The sequence below is a fragment of the Hevea brasiliensis genome, chromosome 4 (genome assembly GCF_030052815.1).
Source record: "Hevea brasiliensis isolate MT/VB/25A 57/8 chromosome 4, ASM3005281v1, whole genome shotgun sequence".
Taxonomy (NCBI): Eukaryota; Viridiplantae; Streptophyta; class Magnoliopsida; order Malpighiales; family Euphorbiaceae; genus Hevea; species Hevea brasiliensis.
This window is the reverse complement of record NC_079496.1, coordinates 6436943-6447327: the sequence shown is the minus strand read 5'-3', so window position 1 is coordinate 6447327 and position 10385 is coordinate 6436943. Positions and strand designations below refer to the sequence as shown.

Below are 10385 nucleotides of genomic sequence, written 5' to 3'. Positions count from 1 at the left end.
CTACAGGCTATATGCTTACTTACTGGCCATTGTGCCTACTTACTAGCCATTGTGCCTACTTACTGGCCATTGTGCCTACTTACTGGCCATTGTGCCTACTTTATTTCTGCCTTTACAAGCCTGACAGCGGGTCTCGCGCCCGACAGCTGGCCTCGTGCCTGACAGACGTGTACTGGACAGACATATGGCTGTCTAACTAGTATACACCCGTGCATCTAGCTTTTATAATTTGTTATAGGTTTCTTGGGCACTGATAAAAAATTAATTAAGACTTAAAATACAATAAATAATCATAAAAGATCTCGATAATGTTAATTGTTTTCAAAAAGCAATAAAAATATAAAAGACCCAGAAATTATGATTCGCAGATATTAATTCAATTGTTTAATTATTGTTATTATAAATTATGCACCACTAAGCGTTATGCTTAGCGCGTTGGTTTTCCATCGCGTAGGTACTGAAGATCAGCAACCGCCACAGTAGTATTCGGACAGAGTTCCGACCAGATCTGCCACTGATCAAAGTCACCTCACCAGTCTTTTGTATTTTGGTAGGGCCCATGTATTGACTATTATTTTGGTTCATTATGTCTAGTCATGATGTATTTCATTTTGGACTTGTAATTAAACTTGAGATTGAAATGAAAACTTGTGATTTATTATCTATGAATTTTTATATGAATGCAATAGATGATATTTTTTTTGAGATCTCATAAATAATTGTGAAGGTAATGATACAATAGAATATGATATAGAAATATGTGAAATGAATATGGACATGTTAACAGTTGATTAGTGGAAACCCACCAGATGCTAATAAAACAGGGAAAGCTCTGTCCGGGTCTCCACAGAAATAAGATATATAAAAAAAAAATTCTACACATAGAATACATGTTTTAAATGACATCAAAAGTTTACAATAGGTATGATAAAACAAGATAGCGTGCTCCGGCACCGAATGTGGCACTTCTTGCTCAGCTATACAGTAGACGGGCAAGGGGCGTCACAGGTATATTTAGCTTCTGTTGGAGTTCAAAATATATTATTTTAAAGTTCTTATTGTTGAAATTTATGTCAAATTTAAATTTGTATTAAAATTTTAAAAATTCTTAGTAAATATCTTTGATATTATACTCTTGTAATACCAGTTCAAATAATAGTGCCAAAAAATATTAATGAATCAACAAAAAAATGTTGCGTGAATGGTTTATGTCTATAAATGTCATTTAGCAAATTAATGTCTAGAATCTACTAACAAGATATCATTCCTAAGATAAAACAAAATAATTAATTTTCAATTAATTATAATAATAATGGCAAAACTTTCAGGGATTATAGGGTACATTAATTAGCTTCTAAAGTAATCAACAATAATAGCACTTTATAAGAAATATATTGATTAGCATGTAAATCATTTGGCACATACAGTTAAGTAATATTTATATTGATAAAATTTGGCAAGGACTTATCATTAGCTTGCCTATCCGACAGTCAGGATACAGTAAGAGACGAGAAGAATGGCTTCAAATAGGAAAACACAACCAAGGCTAAGGCATTGCTTGAGCTGTTTTACACTGTTTCTTTGATATCCATCATATATCTTGAAATTTATTTCAATTGAGGACAAAGTCCACTGCAGTGTATATGTTAAATAGATTTTTTTTTTCTTCTTTTGGTAGAGTAAATGAGGGGGGAAAAAAAAAGACTATATATGACTAAATCGTGGGTAAGAGATTCCACACAAGTTATGCTTCAAGAAAGGGTAAAGATTTCCCAAGAGATTAATCAAAGTAATGAAAAACCTAATGAAAATCGATTCACATAGCCAACTAACTAAGTCTGCGCAAAATTCTAAATTTTTAAGATAATTAAATAAAAATAGTAATAAAATTTCATTTCACATGTTAATTTCATTAAATAAATCATAAAAAAAATCTATAAATAAAGTAAACCATAAAAATAAATCATACTAAATATAACAAAATTTACACAATTGAAACAAGTATTATACATAAATTAAAACTCTAAGTTCACTATATGCATTATAAAAAAAAATTTATAAATTATATCAAACAATATGCCAAATGATAACAAATTAAAAACTTAAGCATAAATTTTAAATAAAATAAAATATCAAAATAAAAATTTAAAGAAATTTAGTTAAACATGTTAGGTTACATAGGCGCATCCACCACCCACTATCCTATTAGTTAAATAGGTTCCAGTAGGGTGACTCTAATGGGTATAAATTTTCAAATTTAAACTCGCTTAAATCTGTTTAAAAATTATTCAAAATTATTTTATTAGAGTTTAAATCGATCAAATTACCGTAAAACCCACCGACTACCATACCAAGTCGAGTAATGCTAAGGCTCCAAGCTAACTGAAGGCCTTCGAGAACTGCCCAAAGTTCAGCCATTGCCACAGTACATTTGAAGACATAAACCCCTTTTGCCACGCACCCATATCAATGATACCATCCCGTATTAACCCTCCACCGAAGGCTAGCCCATCCACACCCTCCACAGCCCCGTTCACGTGGAGCTTAAACCAGTGCACGGGAGGATACAATATTCCACTGCCACATCCATGGAGCAAGAGCCCGAGACTTGCTGTTGAGATTTGAAATTATAATAAAATTAACTACAGCTGTTGTCCCTGAAAAAACAAACTTATTTCGTCTACTCCAAAGCAACAAACGGCCGGTACCAAATAGCGTACGACAGTCCATACAATGGCGATGCACATGGGAGTTCTTGAGGTTCATCTATTTACTCACTCAAATAGATTACTACAAGAAAATATTGAAACAAAAATCGAATTTAGAAACGGAATAATATCAGTTTGTAATTTGAAACGGCTTTTGAAACGAAAATTGAGTAAAACAGCTTAAATATATCAGAAACTGATTAGAAGCCGCTTTGAAACCGAACTTTGAAACAGAAAAAAATCAGTTTCTAAATTAGGCGGCAAAATTTAGCGGTAAATTTAGCAATGGTTTAGAAACCGATTGCAAACCGACTTCTGAAACTGAATTATGTTCCATTTCTAATTTAAAGGCTCAAAACTAGTTATATTATATTTAAGTCATACTAGAAACCGATTCTAATCAGCTGCTAATAACTTTTAGTTTAATTTAAAAACCGATTGTTTTGGTTTCAAAATAAAAATATTTTTTTATTTATATTTAGAAACTGATTTATATCGGTTTCAAAATTAATATAATTTTTATTTTATTTATTAAATTTTAAAAGTCAAAATTGAAACCGATACCTGTCGGTTTCTATTTTCTTTATTTACACATAGAAACTGATAGCTTTCAGTTTCAAAATTTATCAATTGCATAGTCAACTTAAAAACCGATTTCTGTCGATTTCTATTTCCCTTTGTCGTATTAAAAACCGATTCTCGTCGGTTTCTAATTCCTTTTAGTTAAATTTAGAAACCGATTGTTTTCGGTTTCAAAATAAAATTTATAATTAGAAACCGATTTATATCAGTTTCAAAATTAATATAATTTGTATTTTATTTATTAAATTTTAAAGTCAAAATAGGTTAATTTCTAATTTATTTATTTACACTTAGAAACCAATAAATTTCGATATCAAAATTTATCTAAACTTAGAAACTAATTACTATCAGTTTTTATTTCCCTTTGTCATATTAGAAACCGATTCTCTTCGATTTCTAATTCCCTTCAGTTTAATTTAGAAACCGATTGTTTTCGATTTTAAAATAAAAATATTTTCTATTTATATTTAGAAACCGATTTATATTGGTTTCAAAATTAATATAATTTCTATTTTATTTATAAAATTTTAAAGTCAAAATAGAAACCAATACATGTCAGTTTCTAATTTTTGTGTTTACACTTAGAAACCGGTGGCTTTCAGTTTCAAAATATATCAATTGTATAGTCAACTAAGAAACCAATTTTTAATTTCTAATTTTGGTTTCAAAAATTAATTTATTTCTTTAAAAATAGTTTAATTTTTCATTTAATTAGAAAAATATTTTCATTGATTAGTTTCTTTGCCCTAAAAATTAAAAATATCAAAAATATTAAATATTTCCTATGAATCAAATCAAAATTAAATTAAAATCAAATGAATATTTTTAGACTTCTTTTTAATTTAATTTTTTTAAATTGGCTGTTGGATTTGCCCTAAATTGAATCAGGTCGATGGATTCATTCTCTTTTAGCAGGTTCTTGCTTTCTCACCTACCCTCTCTCACTCTCTATCTTATTCACGAATGAGAAAAGCTGCACACTCTCACTCGCTCTCAGTCGCGAAAGAGGTAAGATATCTCTCTCTTTTTTTGTCATTTTGTCACTGGCATGTTGTTGTCGACCCGATTCCTCCGATCATGTTTTTGGTTTACCCTTTGCTTTTAAACTGGTTAGCTTTGTGTTTGTGCGGTTGTATGTATTGGAGAATTCTTTTTTTTTTTTTTCTTTTTGTTGAGATTTTTGTAATCTTGAGAGTAGACATTTCCTAATCTTAACTGAGATTGATTGGTTTTGTTTGTCAAAGAAGAAATCGAATTACCAAAACTACTTTTGTTGTCTGTCTAAATAGTTTCCACAACTTGATTGGGGTTGTAACGTCCTCACCAAAGTTAGTCCTTATATTTTACTGTTCTGATGACTAATGTCTGTTCGGACAATTAAAATGTCTGGAACTACACTTAAATTATAGTGAGGAGGCATAAATTAATGAAATAAATATTAAAAAAAAATGTAGGAAAATTTTTGAGAAAATAAAATAAAATTTAGAGAATTTATTTATTTGGTACAAAAATAATAAAAATAACCCGATATGCACCATGAAGGGCATTTTGGTCATTTCACCCATAGAGGTGAATTTTGACATAAATGTCAAATTAAAATTAGGAAATAAAATAAATAACATAAATTAAATTTATGAAATAGATTAGGAAAATGAGAAGAGAAAAGAAAAGAAAAGAAAAGAAAAGAAAGGAAAAGAAAAGAAAAGGTTTAGGAAAATTCAAAAAAAAAATGTATATAAATAGGCACTAGAGGACAAACTCCCACCCACTTCCATCTTCTTCCTCCATTTCTTCTCTCTCTCTCTCTCTCCCTCATTTCCTCCATTATTGTCAAGCTTTCAAGCTTGATTTCCCAAGCTTCTACCCATCAAAACCTTTAGCACCCTTCACAAAAAATACTCCCCACTCCATAAGGAAGCCATAGATACCCATAAGAAGCAAGAAAGTTGAGGTTTGGGAAGCTCAAGTAAGGTTAGTGCACTAATCCCTCTTCTTCTCTTTATTAAACATGAAAAGCATGTTTAGCTAAGCATAAATACCATTAAAACAAAAAGAAAATCTAGAGGAAAGAACCCTTGAATTTTTGGCAGCCATAGAACTTGAAGTTTATTGCTTTTAAGTGATGAAAAAATGGTTCCATGAGAATGTGTAATTAGTTGAAATGTTTGGGTGTTTGATTGTGTAAATTTGAAACTTTGAAAACTAGGGTTTGTGTAAATGTTGAGGACTTTGTGTAAAATGTTGAAAATGACCTATTGGGATGAGATTGTTGCTTATAGAAGTGTATTGCATGCAAATTGAAGTAAGGAAGTTGGAGGAGATTGAGTTTTGGAAGTGTTAATTTTCTGCAGGTTGTGTTTGTTGAGGGCAGTGTACATTTTAGGCCATAAATAAAATTGTGTGACCCCAATTGGTATGAGGACAATAGGAGGTGAAACTAGACCCAAAATAGCCCATTTTCCATGAAGAAACCATGCCCAAATTCTGTCCAAAACTTGAGCTAAATACTACCCAAATTCGGATTTCCCTGCACCCAACCCAGAAAATGACCAAATGAACAGTACGTGTTCATTTGGTCATAACTCTCTCTATACTGGTCCAAATGACCTTAAATTTTACCCATGGAAAGTTTAGACATAGGGCTACACTTTTCATGAAGACCACTTAACCCAGTTTTGCCTTTAACAAATTCAAATTGTTAGCACAAATTGGGTCACTGAAACTGCCAACCCAGAAAATGACCAAATGAACAGTACGTGTTCATTTGGTCATAACTCTCTCTATACTGGTCCAAATGACCTAAAATTTTACCCATGGAAAGTTTAGACATAGGGCTACACTTTTCATGAAGACCACTTAACCCAGTTTTGCCTTTAAAAAATTCAAATTGTTATCAAAAGTTGGGTCACTGAAACTGCCAACCCAGAAAATGACCAAATGAACAGTACGTGTTCATTTGGTCATAACTCTCTCTATACTGGTCCAAATGACCTAAAATTTTACCAATGGAAAGTCTAGACATAGGGCTACACTTTTCATGAAGACCACTTAACCCAGTTTTGCTTTTAACCAAATCAAATTGTTAGCAAAAGTTGAGTCACTAAAACTGCCAACCCAGAAATTGTCCAAAATACTGTTCCTTTGGTATGCTTGACCAGTTTTGGCAAAAATGCCATAACTTGGTCTCCAAAGCTGCAAATTGAGTGAAACTAGTGCCAAAAGTTTTATAAGACATAGCACAACAATTTTTATGTTTTGACCAAGCTCTAGAAACCATTGCATCCTAGGGAAAATATTAGCCAAAGTTAGGAATTGAAATCTAGAAAATGTTAAGTTGAACCCAGAATGCCATTTGATACCTGTGTGTTCATTTGGCCATAACTCCCACTAGGAAATTCCATTTGAGATTTGCCAATATGATCTAGAAACATGATACTTAGGGATACAATATTGATTTAGACACCTTTGCCAAATTCTAAGTGTAAAGACCCTAAAAAGAGGGTCAAACATACTGCCCTGAAGTTGATTTTTGCCCTTATAGGACTAAGAGTCCAGGTTAATACATTGACCATAACTCACTATACCAAGCTTGAAAAATTATGAAATTGTACCTGGGAGTCCCTAAGACATAGAGGAACATATCTTGTGAAGGAACCTAAGTCTAAAAATGACAATAAAATGATCAAATGACTGGTCAAAGTTTATTGACTAGAAATTGTAAATTCTTGACAGCTTAGAGGCAAAGGGACCAGTTATGGTATTTTGACCATAACTTGAGTTCTATAACTCCAAATTCAGTGATTCAAAAACTGAAATTCAAGTTTAAACATAGAGAAACAATTGTTATGAAGGAAGTGTGACTAAATAGACATCCTAACCTAGTCAAATTCCTAGATAAAGATAACACATCAACATGAACCTAAAGAAAGGTTCATGGGAAAAATGCTATATATGATAATTAAAATACTCATAAGAATAATTAAATATTAAAAATGATATGAATATATAAATTGGGACTAATGTCCCATTAATATGAAATTAATGGTACCAATGAACAGTACTAGAAAATAGCAACAGTGAATAGTGCTAAAATAATTAAAAATGTTTAATTGCCCATAGTATACCTAGACTTATTTATTTAGTTTGGATAAATTGGTATACCAATTAGGGACCACAGATAGCAGTACTGCTTATAGAGCAAATCATGAACTGACAATATATGTCTGATATGATTGTTCTACAGGCTATATGCCTACTTACTGGCCATTGTGCCTATTTTATTTCTAGCTTTACAAGCCTGACAGCAGGTCTCGTGCCCGACAGCTGGCCTCGTGCCTGACAGATATATACAGGGTAGACATATGGTTGTCTAACTCGTATACTCCCGTGTATTGATGCATACATGTTGCATAGTCATTTAGGTCTAATTTCATAGCTATTTTATTCTATTATTAGTTATTTTTAGCTAATTTCATTAGTTAATTAGTTAGTTTTCCATAATTGTCGATTTTGGATTAATTTGTATCTTTTACTTTGTTTTGTAGGAAAAATGGTGTTTTTGAAGGACTGAAGAGAAATTTTGCCATTGAGGAGTGACTTCTACAGCCAAAGATGTCAAAAACAAGTTTTCAAGCTGAAATATGCATTGATCAAATTGTACATAACTTGCCGCATAAGCTATGCAGATCTGCATAAGGAGAAAAATCACTGTTCCAGAACCAACCGAAATGTGCATAAGAAGACTGCATAGCTTATGCACATTCTCGCCTCCCTTATGCACCTTCACGGAACTTTGCATAGCCTATGCACCAAGTCATGCAGTTTCGCATAAGTGAACCAGATCGTTAAAATCGCATAAGGGACTGCATAACTTATGCAGTCCACTTATGCAGTCCCATAAAGGGTTCATTAATGAGCTGGCAGAAGATTCCCTCAGATAATTCCTCCTAGAACATACCATTTTAGGGCTCCATGTCAGAAAAATGCTATATATAGTCTCATTTTCCCATTTTAGGAAGAGCAAAAAGGAGCAGAAAAGGAAAGGAGAAGTGAGGCAGAATTTGAGGAGACACTTTCACCTTCCACACCATTTTCAACCAAGATTTGCAGATTTCTTTCTTTCCTTACATTTTTCTACATTTCTAGTGTTTAATTTCTTATTCCTTAGCTTAGATTAAAGCTTTATTTCCATTTAAACTCAATATATCTTGTAAGCATTATGGATAGTGAGTAGTTTTACCTTTGATTCTGGAGTAAGGGTTGTAATATTTGAGATATTTTGTGGATTTTGATTGGGTAATCCATATTTTGTGGTCTTAATGAGTTTTATTCATTTCTTGTGTGCTTAATGACATGCTTAGTGTAGGATCCCATTAAGTGATGTTCTTAATCCATGGTTGAAGCACCGAAAGGAGAAGGCCTTGTGATAGATAATCAAGAAATCGGACTTAATTAACTTAGACCTAGAAATAGGTTAAGGATTAAGAGGATTCACAGATTAATTAAAGAACTTAATGGGTCTTAATTAATTCTAAGTCCACGAAAGTAGGATTAGATTGATTAAGGCACTCTTTGTCTCACTCGAAAGGGAATTCAAAGGATTTAAGAATTAATCTCCTTAAAACCCATAAGTTTCACAAGATTGGATAACCAATTAAAAATCCCAAAATAGCTCGAATATGAAATCCCGAACTCCGGAATCGCCTTTTTACCATTGTTAATTTCTAATCGAATTTAATTACTTGCCATTTTGAATATTGCCATATTTGAACTTGCTTATTTCAATTTGATGCAATTTTAGTTTAATTAATACATTGTTGAATAGATTATTAATTTTGCATACATAGATTTCACATTCTCAATACCCATTAATTCATTACTTTAATTTCAAAAATATTTCAATTTACTCAACTTTTTATATCAAAAATTCAATCATTAACACAACTCCTCGTGGGAACAATATCTTTTCTATACTACTTGTACGACCCGTGCACTTGCGGTAGGGACGCATCAAGTTTTTGGCGCCGTTGCCGGGGAGTTGTTTGTTTAAGATTGAATTCTTGATTATTTTAGTTTTATTTTCTTTGTTATCTTTTCATTTTGTGTTTGTTTGTTCTTTTTCAGGTACTTTTAATCTTTTATGAGAAGAGCTAGAAGCACAAGTGATACATCCTTATTGTTCAATCCTGAAATTGAGAAATTTTGTAAAGCCAACAAGAAAGAAACCAGAAAAAGGAAAGAAGCTTTGAGAGAAACCGAAATTGAAGCAGACATGGCTGATGAAAGAATTAGAATTGGTGTTGGTAATGCTGGAAATGGTCAAAACAATGAAAATGAAGCCCAAGGAGAAGAAGTTGTTAATGCAAACGTGCCTAGGGGAAGTATGATGGATCATGCTTTTCCACGTTTTGATGACTTGAGAGAGAGTATAGCAAGACCAAGAATTGATGCAAATAGTTACAAGATGGATTTTGGAGTCCTTCAAATGATTCAGAATTCTCAATTTGGAGGGCATCCTTCTGAAAATCCACATACTCATCTGAAGAAGTTTGCTATGATTTGTGACATGCAAAAACAACCTGGAGTGTCAGATGATGCAGCAAGATTGAAGCTATTCCCGTTCTCTTTGAAAGATAGAGCATTGGATTGGCTTGACTCTTTACCTCACAACTCCATTACAAATTGGGAGCAACTCACTGATGCATTTCTTGCACAATATTTTCCACCTGGAAAAACTCAAGAGTTAAGGAATCAAATGACAGCTTTCAGACCAAGAGAAGATGAAACTCTATATGAGTTATGGATGAGATGGAAGGAATTAGAGAGATTATGCCCACATCATGCCATTCCAAAATGGATGATAAACCAGAATTTTTACACAAATGTCACTCCTACAATCAGAGGGATTATTGATGCTCAAACAGGAGGGGAATTTATTATGAAGCATGAAGATGAAGCTTATGAGCTATTGGAGAAAATTGCAAAGAATACTCATCTTTGGAGTAGTCCAAGAGGACCAGCTCCAACTCAAAAAAGGCAAGCTGCTGGAATGTATGATCTTGATCCATTCAACATGATTAATGCAAAGTTTGATGC

General features: G+C 32.5%; 1 non-coding gene across 1 annotated transcript; it reads right to left on the bottom strand.

Annotated features, from left to right (window-relative positions):
* Positions 1-10028: 10028 nt before the first annotated feature.
* LOC131179750 (small nucleolar RNA R71) lies at positions 10029-10136 on the bottom strand. The gene has a single exon (XR_009148637.1). It is a non-coding gene; the product is annotated as a small nucleolar RNA R71 (small nucleolar RNA).
* Between the last annotated feature and the right edge of the window lie 249 nt (positions 10137-10385).